The 14,036-nt window shown below is 43.8% G+C and overlaps 1 protein-coding gene across 1 annotated transcript in view; it reads right to left on the bottom strand.

Moving 5' to 3' along the window:
• Nucleotides 1-14,036, bottom strand: part of LOC126365762 (uncharacterized) — a 1,228,930-nt gene that overhangs the window by 999,846 nt on the left and 215,048 nt on the right. The gene's annotated exons all lie outside the window — the stretch shown is intronic.

Raw genomic sequence — 14,036 nt, 5'->3', positions numbered from 1 at the left:
TAAGGAAAGGCAAACCTACGTTTCTAGCATTTGTAGACTTAGAGAAAGCTTTTGACAATGTTGACTGGAATACTCTTTCAAATTCTGAAAGTGGCAGGTGTAAAATATAGGGAGCGAAACGCTATTTACAATTTGTATAGAAATCAAATGGCAGTTATAAGACTTGAGGGGCATGAAAGGGAAGCAGTGGTTGGGAAGGGAGTGAGACAGGGTTCTAGCCTCTCCCCGATGTGAGCAAGCAGTGAAGGAAACAAAAGAAAAGTTCGTAGTAGGTATTAAAATCCATGGAGAAGAAAGAAAAACTTTGAGGTTCGCCGGTGACATCGTAATTCTGTCAGAGACAGCAAAGGACTTGGATGAGCAGTTGAACGGAATGGATGGTGTCTTGAAGGGAGGATATAAGATGAACATCAACAAGAGCAAAACGAGGATAATGGAATGTAGTCGAATTAAGTCGGGTAATGCTGAGGGAATTAGATTAGAAAATGAGACAAAGTAGTAAAGGAGTTTTGCTATTTAGGAAGTAAAATAACTGATGATGGTCGAAGTAGAGAGGATATAATATGTAGACTGGCAATGGCAAGTAAAGCGTTTCTGAAGAAGAGAAATTTGTTAACATCGAGTATAGTTTTAAGTGTCAGGAAGTCATTTCTGAAAGTATTTGTATGAAGTGTAGCCATGATGGAAGTGAAACATGGAAGATAAATAGTTTGGACAAGAAGAGAATAGAAGCTTTTGAAATGTGGTGCTACAGAAGAATGCTGAAGATTAGATGGGTAGATCACATAACTAATGAGGAGGTGATGAATAGGATTGGGGAGAAGAGAAGTTTGTGGCACAACGTGACCAGAAGAAGGACATGTTCTGAGGCATCAAGGGATCACCAATTTAGTATTTGAGGGGAGCGTGGAGGGTAAAAATCGTAGAGGGAGACCAAGAGATGAATACACCAAGCAGATTCAGAAGGATGTAGGTTGCAGTAGGTACTGGGAGATGAAGAAGCTTGCACAGGATAGAGTAGCATGGAGGGCTGCATCAAACCACTCTCAGGAATGAAGACCAGAACAACAATAACATGAAGTAATTTAATACAACTGAGGAAAATTTAAAAAATATGCCTTGACATACTTGCAGCCCATACTTGTAATCTGTCTTCTTTAGTAACCTAATCTTTTTCCAGCACAACTTCTCTACACATTCTTATACCCATGGTTCCCTTTTCTGAACGTATTAGTAAGACCGATCGTACACGTACTGTCTCAGGACTGCACTAATTTGTTGTGTTCGAGGTTTCCCCTGCTTTGGACGCACCACTGCGACGACGTTCAACGGTGGCGCTGCGAACTACGCAGTGGCGCTGACGCTAGCGCCGCCACCGTTTGCGTCGCGACGCTAGTCGTCCCCGTACAGTTCGGGGCACTGTTACAGGGCGGCGCCACATGCAGTAAAGGCCAGCCTTACCGGACGAATGGACCTAACCTTCCACAACATCACGGAGACTGGCCGTCGCTGTGAGTTGACAAGTGTGAGAAATAGTATTGTCACGGGTACGAAGTCGATATTCCAAATACTTGAGCGCGTAATTACGTCACAGATATCTGGCCAAATGAATTCTAAAATTGTCAATATTAACCTATAGCGGCCGGTTCGTTGTTTCTAATGACGTAATTTTGCTCACCTGTCAATACATTAATTCGACTTTCTGGTTGCTTACACACAAGAAGCCGTTCGCGTCGTTACAAATACACAAAAAGAATTGTACGAACATGTCTAAATGAAAAATACCTAAGTTCTGAAAAACGTAGTACTGCAAAACTGTCTTTTACGTGTCTGTAATAGCAAGAAGGTGACACTTGAAGAACCTTTCACAGCAGTCACTGAAAGGAAGTTTAAGGATTCCGTGGTCCAGTCGTTCAAGTTTTTGGAATAAATGCAAATTAAGTCATATTACGAGAGGATCCTGCAGCATATCGTCGTCGTCGTCGTTGGTGGTGGTGTTGTTGTGGTGGTGGTTGTGGTGGTTGTTGTGGTCAGTCCGAGAACTAGTTTGATGCTGCCCTCCATACTAGTCTAGCCAGTGCCAGTTTCTTCACATTCACATTTGCGGAACTACCGCAATCTACATTAATTTGAACCTGCTTCTTATATTCAAGACTTGATCCTCTGTTCAATTTTTACCCCGCTTCCTCTCCACACAGTTCCTTCCGTTGCCAAATCGACATTTCTTTTATGCCTAGGATGTGTCGTATCAACTGATCCCTTCTTTTAATCAAATTGTGCCACAAATTTCTTTGTCCGCAATTCGGTACAGTACCATCTCACTTGTTACTCGATCTAGCCGTCTAATCTTTAGCATATCTCAAATGCTTGTATTCTCGTCTGGACTTCTGTACAAGTTTACAGCCCAGACAACTACGTTCAGAAAAAGACTTCCTTCACAGTTAAATTAATATGTTAACTAATATTTTTATTCTGAAATGCTTTTCTTGTGACAATCTGAATTTTATATTCTCTTCGTAATCATAAGTAATTTTGCTGCCGAAATACTAAACTTATCTACTACTTTTAGTATCTTAGTTCCTAATCTAACTCCTCAGCACAGCTTGATTTAATTCAGCTACACTCCGTTACCACTGTTCTACTTTTGTTGATATCCATGTTATACTCTCTTATCTCCGGTAAATCAATAGAACACAGAGAATCTGAGGATTTGCATTTTCTGTACAACTGCTGTACTTGTTTATAATACGCCGGAATCGATTGCTGAATGATCAAGAAAAGCCAAGTGCAGCTATTGTACACGCAATAAAATTCCCCCGGTATCTTACAGCCATCAACGACCGCTTACACAAAATTTTACGTAGAATATTATCATGTGTAGGCTTTAGAAAGTCGTACAAATAAGATGACTTTAAATGCTGCTGCATTACGCCAATGAGATCATTGTACTATCTTCAGACTTCACTTATTAATTGGCCACAATGGTGGCGCACATGCGACCCATGATTTGAATAGAGCGGATATTGCACGAGCTTTACACTTTCCGGATCGATAGCGTTGACTCTCGCTCTGCTTTACTCTTATCATTATTGACGCGGTCATTAACATCGTGATGATGAAAGCTTCTGCACCTACCATGTTCTTTTCTGTTCCTTGCGGCTTTATATAAAATGTTCTGATCTTTCAAGCCTTGATTAGTGTTGCTCTGCCTTCAACTGTCGACTTGTCTTTTGGCAGAGACGTTTCACATAAATGACGAGCGAAATGACTTTTCCGAGTTTCGTCGCAAGTATGTAGCGATTTCAATAAAATAAAATACTCACAATTACAGGTAGAAAAAACGGGTAGCGACATAAGTGTTGATTATCGTTACTTTTCTACATGTAAGTTAACGAGATACACACATGGCGGTTTACATGAAGAAAATGAATGGAAATTTTGAAATTTCTGCTGTGAATGAGAATAAGGTTTGTGCTAGTAACATTTATGCCAGTCACCTACATTATTAAGGAAGAAAACCAGAAATGATGTAGAATTTTCTAGCCTGAACCAGTAATTTCTGATCCTTATTTAAACTACATGCACCAGTTCTAATGGGCAAGTACGGGATAAGGCCATACACTGCTGTCTTTGCTCTTTAGATGGTAAAATGAAGACCTACAGAGTATCAGTTGCAGGAAACTTCCATATACCGATATTACCGCTCTGATAAGGCAGCGTAGTGATTTTATTAAGGGTGAAACCCTTCTTACCGAAAATATCTGCACGATGGGTTTCCATCTAGAAAAAAAAAGGGGGCACAAACTCCATCCGCGAATTAAAAGTAGCGGCAATAATTTCATGTACGTTGCTAATGCGAAATACCAAGGGATCTTGCTATCTTTTGTTGTTCTTGTCGCCGTCGTTGTCATCAAGGCTATTGACTTAAAACACAGTCCTTAACGCTCGCAAACTATTAAGTTAGGTTTACAGAAATAGCAATATCGATGGCAACAGATGTTTCATGAAGCACAATTCTGATGAAGTATCAAACTAAGGAAGAATACATACAATGAAAACTAAATTTTGATCTAGAGTTCGCTAGATACTCTAGGGTTTGAGAATATTTCGTGCATCAATTCATCATCTCTCCCCTCCCCCTCCCCCTTACCACCTTGCCTATTTCCTTTTACTATTCACCACGATTTAACGGGAAAAACGGTAGTTGGTAACCCTTGCTACGCATTAGAATTTATTATTTTTATCGTGATACCAAGTACGAGGAAATAGAAAGTTACCTCCCTGAATGTGCGTTCTGAGAATTTTACAAGCCAGTCTTTCGTAATACCGAATAGCTTTCTCGTACGTCTGCCACTGGAGTAAGATGAACATCTTAACGACACTCCTGACAATGCTAAACGACTTCGTCACGGAAAGAGCTGATGCTCTCTCTCTTACGTTAAGGGATCGAGGCAGACGAGGAAAGTGTTCAAAAACACAGAGCTCAAGACGAACAATTTCGAAACTCGGCCTCTGTAGACTCTCTGAAAAAATATGCTAGCTCTTCTTCCACAACTCTCTCATCGGGAGAAGCGAAGGAGGAACAAATTTAATAAATTTATGACAGCGAGTGTCAAAAATACAAGTCCTCGCCCTGCTCGTGGGCAGTCTTAAGCATACTGGCTGCACGGTTCCAAACACCAGAGATGAAACCTTGTGTTCGAGAGCACTGCCCAAACCAGAGGCATGCTAAAGGCTTCCCATCTCGCCATACTGGATGGATGGAGCGGTGGGTAGTTGGCCATAACTTTTCTCTTATATCCACCCATCCTTTCTCCCAATGAAGTCCTATCTCTCAATAGCGAGGTCACTGGACATAAAAAGTAAGGGGGAAGGAGGGGATGCAAAACACTGTCCCACAGTAGAGATGTCGCAAGCCCGCTTCACTACTGCTCTGCCTCGTTTCCATATGCTCTGATACCCAGCAAAATAAAATCTCCTTCCTAGCTGCTGCCGTCGAAGAAGAGATCGACAACACTGCTTTCTCTGATACGCTGAACGACGTGCAGTCAGTGTCGGAGCTTACGATGAGATCTGTATCTGGAGCTCGAGTAGACACAGAGAATGGGGTCAGTTCTCCAGCTCTATCGTGGGCAGATCCGTTAAATCGGGTAAATACACAGCGGTCGAGTCTGCCCCCCCCCCCCTGGATTCTTCACCGTAAATTCAGCAATACAATTATGGTGCACGCAATATTGAGTTCCCTTCCTCCTGCAATACGTCAGTTCTGCAATAATTCTGATCCTCGTTAACCGTTCATGGGGACAGACAAACTACTTCTGGGTGAACCTAAGCCACACTTTGAGCTACGAAGCCGTATCCCGTAAAGGTCTTGTCGTTCGTGGACGGTTTACGAAAGTAATTAGCAAGGATTGCTGCTATCAAGCTGAGAGAATGCTGTAACAATAACCCGTATGCCTGCGGCAGCTTGTGAACTGCCGTCGGATGGGCAGTGGTTGTTCGCCAGCCTTCACACAAAAGCCGGATACTTGGCTACCTGTGTCCGCCAGATGCAGTACGCAGCTTTCCATTCTTAGTGCGCCACACAATAGGCAGTCTCAGCATGGTGCCACACTTACAGTCAGCGGCCTCCTATGACGCACGTACGAGGAACTTCTTTGTATTTGCACTGAAAGACTTTCAAGGAGCCCATTCATCCGCCAACATTTACGTCTACATAATTACTCTGCAATTCATAGTTAAGTGCATGGTCGTGGGTTCATCGAACCACCTTCAGGCTATTTCTGTAGCGTTCCGTTCTGGAGCGGCGCGTGGGGGAAAACGAGCACTTAAAAAAATCATTCTATGCGAACTCTTGTTTCCCTTATTTTCTCATTATGATCATTTCCCCCTGCGCAGGTGGGCACCAACAGAGTATTTTAGCAATCTGACTAGAATGCTGCCGCAACTGTTTGCTGTTTTGATTACTGACGGGTAGTTCGCCGTAACTTTTCTCCTACGTCCACCCATCCTTCCTCCCCAATGATGCCTTGTCGCGAGCCTGCTCCACTGCTTACTGCCTCGTTTCCACAAGCTCAGATACTCAGAAAAACTCCTTCCTACCTGCAGTAGACGAAGGCGTGATCGACAACACAGCTTTCTTTGATACGCTTATAACCGAAAACAAGATGCCTTTCTTTGGACTCTTTTAATGTCCTTGGTCAGTCCCACGTGATGCGGATCCCACACGCACAGCAATACTCCAGAAGAAGGCGGAAAATCGTGGTGTAAGCAGTCTCTTTTGTAGACCTTGAAAGGTGGCTACACTGAGTCATAGCGCCAGAGATTGCGCCAAAGATTATTATTTCGCCGCCTCCACTGGTGCAGTAGTAGTTCAGAGGATGTCGAGAGCAGTTGTTCTTCTGTTGGGCGAGAGGAGATGCTTCTCGGTTGGTGTGATGTATGGATGGAAGAAGTTGCAATTGTCAGAGTGTATCTGAGAAAGGAGATGGGCTTTTGATTTATGATGCTGGTGTAATGGAAAATTTTCGTCAACATATAATGAGGTAAAAAGGTATTACAGTTTTCTTTAATGACAATTCCTCTTGCTCACAGGTACAGTCAACAAAGAATCTGGCTAGCATTCATTTATTAGACTTGTAATTCTGGTTTCTATGTGCAATTATAGTAATTCTGGTTTTTCAATTAGTTCATTGTAAATGGTGTTTAAAATATTTTGTCGTATTGAGAAAGAACCGAGCCAGATACACGTACGTTGAGTCACACTACCACACACAGAACAATTACACTTGTGTTTTGTTGTTTCGTAGTTTTTATAGTTGCAGGGGACTTAATTAATCAATTGTGTTAATGGAAATTCCTTGTCATTCTTTATTTTTATTTTACGCAGTCAGATTGCGTGCTAATACTAGTCAGGGCCAACGGTTACGAGACTTCGCAACCGGTCACACTGTTACTAAAATTATTGCATTTATAGTCCTTTCTTTTTAATTAATCCCCCATGCAACCTACTGCGCTTTCTAGGTGTTCTGCCCGTAAATAGTAGTCTTCGGTTTCCTTTCCCCACAACATTATCTATGTGATCGTCGGTTTCTTTTTAGTGCTCATGTGGATGACTTCACACTTTTCATGATTTAGAGTCAGTTGCCACTTTTTGCACCATACAGGTATCTTGTCTAAACCATTTTGCAATTCGTTTGATCATCTGATGACTTACAAGGCGGTAAATGACTGCATCACCTGCAAACAATCTAAGGTGCTCAGATTGTTTCCTACGTCGTTTATGTACGAGTGGATCAGGGACAGCAGAGAGCCTGTAACACTTCCTTTAGGAATGCCATATATTACTTCCGTTTTACTCGATGATTTCAGGTCAATTATTACGAAACGTCACCTTTCTGACAGGAAATAACGAATCCAATCACACACCTGAGGCGATACTTCATAGGCACTCAATTTGATTGGAAAACGCTTTTGAGGAACGGTGTCGAAAGCCACCTGGAAATCTAAAAATATGGAACCAATTTGACATCCCTTGTCGATAGTACTTATTACTTCGTGAGAATAAAGAGCCTGTTGTGTTTCACAAGAACGAAATACGTCTTCTACCGCAGAGAGCGCTGACAGCCAGAACTGTTTGATGCATCCGCCAAATAATTCACGGGATGACACTGATACGTCCAACACAATTTAAGTGACCGCACGTCGACACTCGTTCATTTCCAGTTCCAGTAGGTCTTAGAGGTATCACTCTGCTATCCCTCAACACTCGTCCAGGAGTCAGCGCCACCGTTCCCTACAGTCGCCTACGAGTTAATTACTGTGCCGATCAGTCTAGTCATAGGACAGTTTAAGCTGAGTGCTACTGCTGAAGTGACTAAGTGTTTATTTATTGAGAGACTGAAATCTGACTCTCCAAACCTCAATTACTATACTACTATACTACTATACTACTACTTATTAGGTTAGATTAGGTTCATCACTGTCACTTCTTGTCATTTAATACCTAATTTCTTTGAGTAGCTCCCGCTTTCAAAGCAGTTGTATACTATGTCACATTCTCTTGATTAAGGAAGCCTGTAAGTTCCTCCCAGTCTTGTGGATGTAGAGTAGTAACAGCTATAAGAAAGTTTAACTTCTAAGTACTCTGACAGTAATTTCACAAACATTGAAGACAAAAATATAAACCCATTATGGAATGAAAAGTTAGGCAGAATCTGATATTTTACTCAGAGGCCTATGCTGGAAGCCTTTTTCTGGTAATTCTAGCATGAATACAAATCGTTATCAGTATGGTATAATCGTCGTTAATGTTTAAATATTTGCGATAAGAAAATTATATTTATGAAGGTACTTCGACTGTAACAGAGTTGTCTTGAACAGACCAATGTTTATCAAGACAAAACAATGATATGTGCAGATAGTAAGCTCATTAGTGTCCCCAGAAAATACTTGCTATTAACTTCATACAACATCAGTATTTTTAGAGAGGCTTCTGGCAACTAGATCATTCGTCTGAGTCGAATGATACGCGATGATACCATAGAGGAGTAACGTGTATCTCGACTACTTAACGATGTATGATACTCGCGACGGAAACTATAAATAAGATGTCACAAATAGTCACATATGTAGAGTGGGTCGGTTATTTTATTTGTATGTGGCGAATCGTGCGGAGAGACAACGCGCGTCTTCAAGTTGAGACGAGATCGCAGTAGCTTTATACCTGGACCGACATGGCCACAGAAGTTCCTACTTTGAAGAGACGCAGAAGCCTTAAGAGCCTTCAGAGCCTTCCTAAGAGGTATTCGGCGATATGACAGAAACACCCACTTAAAACAAAAAACTTCACAAGGACAAATGCTATATTCCAATTGGTTTCTGTCACTTTTGTCGTTTTTCTGGAATAACTAACACGGCGGCCCCTAGCAAAAACGTGTCGCGATACAGAATTAAGCTGTATGAAATTTCCTACAAAAAAGCTCCGATTCACATTTTCTCTAGGACAAACAGTTTACGCAGAGAGAGAGAGAGAGAGAGAGAGAGAGAGAGAGAGAGAATATTTAAAATGTCGCGCGGGGCGTATGCGCTGTAACTTAGGTTGTTTCTGTTGGCCCGTTTGTTGTATTTTCCCGACTTCATAGACCACAACTGTCATATTCAACTGTTCGTCTCGTATGACCGTATGATGGTTTTTGCTTTAAATGATCGTTGCTGTCATATCTTTGAATACTGACCATACCTCCTAGAACACCATGTATGAAGACTTTTGACAGCCAAAGTTACAAGGTGTACCAAGTGAATGAAGTGTCCTTGTTACTATTCATTTCCATGTAGAGAACCTGCGTTGGAAGAATATCATTGACAGAGGCTCTTGAAGTAATCAGTTCAATGATGAGTATGGTCCTTGTCAATATAATGTTATAAATACAAGAGGACTCTTTATGTTATCCAACATAAGTTAAAATTGTGATGCGCAGCCCCTTAACAGTTATCGCAATGCAGTTAGAGAATCGCTGGAGCCGTTTCACGTACGCCAGCAACCTGCGCCGTGCGCAGCTGGAGAGACGCCGAGCTGCTGACAGCTGGGCAGACAGCACACAGCACAGAGCAAAGCACAGCCCAACACAGCAGACAGCAGGCAGGGCCTGCGGCGCGTGGCGGGGCTGTAATTAGGAGGGACATGATGGAGCGATCAACAGCGCGCTGATAAGCCTCTCGCAAAGATAACACTATCGAGATTGCGGTCGATTGCGACAACAACAATAACAATGCACTCAGGGCACAGATAGCAAGGCCCGTACATCCGCCAGCGTTCTGCTGACGAAGTTCCTGCCCCGCTTCCTTAACAGTTCATCGTCACAGAAAAGCGTACACCTACAATCTTCAGTTCAACGGTCATATCACACACATCTCGCTGCGACAGGTACATCGTGGGTACTTGAAGTCGCTGCATTCTGAAGGCCCAATTTCGGACCAATAACCAAGCTACCCTTTCACAGAGTAGTGGCAGAAAATCCTAAGAAATTTTGGTCCTATGTCAAAGCGGTAGGTGGATCAAAACAAAATGTCCAGACACTCTGTGATCAAAATGGTACTGCAACAGAGGATGACAGACTAAAGGCCGAAATACTAAATGTCTTCTTCCAAAGCTGTTTCACAGAGGAAGATTGCACTGTGCTTCCTTCTCTAGATTGTCGCACAGTTGACAAAATGGTAGATATCGAAATAGACGGCAGAGGGATAGAGAAACAATTAAAATCGCTCAAAAGAGGAAAGGCCGCTGGTCCTGCTGGGATACCAATTCGATTTTACACAGAGTACGCGAAGGAACTTGCCCCCCTTCTTGCAGCGGTGTACCGTAGGTCTCTAGAAGAGCGAAGCGTTCCAAAGGATTGGAAAAGGGCACAGGTCATCCCCGTTTCCAAGAAGGGACGTCGAACAGATGTGCAGAACTATAGACCTATATCTCTAACGTCGATATGTTGTAGAATTTTGGAACACGTATTATGTTCGAGTATAATGTCTTTTCTGGAGACTAGAAATCTACTCTGTAGGAATCAGCATGGGTTTCGTAAAAGACGGTCGTGTAAACCCAGCTCGCGCTATTCGGCCACGAGACTCAGAGGGCCTTAGACACGGGTTCACAGGTAGATGCCGTGTTTGTTGACTTCCGCAAGGCGTTTGACACAGTTCCCCACAGTCGTTTAATGAACGAAGTAAGAGCATACGGACTATCAGATCAATTGTGTGATTGGATTGAGGAGTTCCTAGATAACAGAACGCACCATGTCATTCTCAATGGAGAGAAGTCTTCCGAAGTAAGAATGATTTCAGGAGTGCCGCAGGGGAGTGTCATAGGACCGTTGCTATTCACAGTATGCATAAATGACCTTGTGGATGACATCGGAAGTTCACTGAGGCTTTTTGCAGACGATGCTGTGGTGTATCGAGAGGTTGCAACAATGGAAAATTGTACTGAAATGCAGGAGGATCTGCAGCGAATTGACGCATGGTGCACGGAATGGCAATTGAATCTCAATGTAGACAAGTGTAATGTGATGCGAATACATAGAAAGAAAGGTCCCTTATCATTTAGCTACAAAATAGCAGGTCAGCAACTGGAAGCAGTTAATTCCATAAATTATCTGGGAGTACGCATTAGGAGTGATTTAAAATGGAATGATCATATAAAGTTGATCGTCGGTAAAGCAGATGCCAGACTGAGATTCATTGGAAGAATCCTAAGGAAATGCAATCCGACAACAAAGGAAGTAGGTTACAGTACGCTTGTTCGCCCACTGCTTGAATACTGCTCAGCAGTGTGGGATCCGCACCAGATAGGGTTGATAGAAGAGATAGAGAAGATCCAACGGAGAGCAGCGTGCTTCGTTACAGGATCATTTAGTAATCGCGAAAGCGTTACAGAGATGATAGATCAACTCCAGTGGTAGACTCTGCAGGAGAGACGCTCAGTAGCTCGGTACGGGCTTTTGTTAAAGTTTCTAGAACGTACCTTCACCGACGAGTCAAACAGTATATTGCTCCATCCTACGTATATCTCGCGAAGAGACCATGAGGATAAAATCAGAGAGATTAGAGCCCACACAGAAGCATACCGACAATCCTTCTTTCCACGTACAATACGAGACTGGAATAGAAGGGAGAACCGATAGAGGTACTCAGGGTACCCTCCGCCACACACCGTCAAGTGGCTTGCGGAGTATGGATGTAGATGTAGATGTAGATATGGTGTTAAGTAGTAGGCTCTGTGGAGCGCGCGGTAGAACATTAGTGAACGTGTGTTGGACGATCCAAGTGTTACCTCATAATATGTTGCAGTGCTTTTCTCACTGGGTAGCGCGGCTGTGTAACAGAAGACCTGTCAATAACTACATACTACGAACAACCTTTAGTGAACTATTCTATTTCTTATTTATTTAGCGACACGTTTCGAGGGTTCTACCTGACCTTCAGGCTAAATGGCATTACAAAAACAACTTTACAATAAGGTCATACTGATGCTACATACTATTTTCGTAAATGTTGAGGTCATCTTTGTTCTTCTGGCGTGGCAGTCTCGTTGTGATGCATTTAGGTGTTTCCATTTCCGTGGCATCTTGTCCACTGCACTACAGAACTGTTTGTAATCGTGTTTCAAAGTTACTGCTGTTTTAGTGACAATTTGTGAACAGTGACCAAGAGAGGTCACGAACAGGGCCTTCGTATTGTTAATTTATTGTAGTTCAATTTTTTACTTGGACACATTTTCGCAAGAAAACGAAACTTTCGAGTTATTCAGAAAAACTGAAAAAGTGACTTTTAAATCACCCCTCCAATCACCTCGCTCGCACCCCAGCGGTCAGGTTTGTTAGTATGTTGTTCATCGTGTGCCCTCCTACTATTTTACAAAAAATTGCGACAATTCGAATTTCCCCCCCACAGACGGCATTTCGATCTTCATTCAATAGTCTAGCTCCAGTCCCGCACGCGTGCAGGTGAAGCCAGCTTCGTCAGTATCTCTGTGATGGCCGCAGACCTGATGCGTAGTAACCTCGGGTTGTTCAACCAACAGCGAGATCAGAGACGATAACTCTTTTTATACAGGAAAACTAAATTTTGGATTCGATTCGTGTACCTTGTAGAGTGTGTCTCCAAGAAATTCTACGATTGGACACTACTACTCCTGGACACTTCTTGCCAGAATTCCGGTAGGATACTGACGAAGTTTGTATGAGGAAGAACACCCTTTAGGAAGGGAGAGTGGCTGATGTCTAAGCAGGAGTCAGCAACACTACACGCCGCCTCATCTCAAAACCGCTGCGCGTCCGTGCCTAATGTACACTTACCTCTACATAAACAGGGTGGGGAAAACCTATTACTATAAAATTTTAGTGTTTTGAGGGGAGATTAAAAGAAGTACACTGCTGGAATTTGAAATAAGAACACCGTGAATTCATTGTCCCAGGAAGGGGAAACTTTATTGACACATTCCTGGGGTCAGATACATCACATGATCACACTGACAGAACCACAGGCACATAGACACAGGCAACAGAGCATGCACAATGTCGGCACTAGTACAGTGTATATCCACCTTTCACAGCAATGCAGGCTGCTATTCTCCCATGGAGACGATCGTAGAGATGCTGATGTAGTCCTGTGGAACGGCTTGCCATGCCATTTCCACCTGGCGCCTCAGTTGGACCAGCGTTCGTGCTGGACGTGCAGACCGAGTGAGACGACGCTTCATCCAGTCCCAAACATGCTCAATGGGGGACAGATCCGCAGATCTTGCTGGCCAGGGTAGTTGACTTACACCTTCTAGAGCACGTTGGGTGGCACGGGATACATGCGGACGTGCATTGTCCTGTTGGAACAGCAAGTTCCCTTGCCGGGCTAGGAATGGTAGAACGATGGGTTCGATGACGGTTTGGATGTACCGTGCACTATTCAGTGTCCCCTCGACGATCACCAGAGGTGTACGGCCAGTGTAAGAGATCGCTCCCCACACCATGATGCCGGGTGTTGGCCCTGTGTGCCTCGGTCGTATGCAGTCCTGATTGTTGCGCTCACCTGCAGGGCGCCAAACACGCATACGACCATCATTGGCACCAAGGCAGAAGCGACTCTAATCGCTGAAGACGACACGTCTCCATTCGTCCCTCCATTCACACCTGTCGCGACACCACTGGAGGCGGGCTCCACGATGTTGGGGCGTGAGCGGAAGACGGCCTAACGGTGTGCGGGACCGTAGCCCAGCTTCATGGAGACGGTTGCGAATGGTCCTCGCCGATACCCCAGGAGCAAGTGTCCCTAATTTGCTGGGAAGTGGCGGTGCGGTCCCCTACGGCACTGCGTAGGATCCTACGGTCTTGGCGTGCATCCGTGCGTCGCTGCGGTCCGGTCCCAGGTCGACGGGCACGTGCACCTTCCGCCGACCACTGGCGACAACATCGATGTACTGTGGAGACCTCACGCCCCACGTGTTGGGCAATTCGGCCGGACGTCCACCCGGCCTCCCGCATGCCCACTAT

The sequence above is a fragment of the Schistocerca gregaria genome, chromosome 4 (assembly GCF_023897955.1).
Source record: "Schistocerca gregaria isolate iqSchGreg1 chromosome 4, iqSchGreg1.2, whole genome shotgun sequence".
In the NCBI taxonomy this organism is placed as follows: Eukaryota; Metazoa; Arthropoda; class Insecta; order Orthoptera; family Acrididae; genus Schistocerca; species Schistocerca gregaria.
This window is presented reverse-complemented; position numbering and strand designations above follow the sequence as displayed.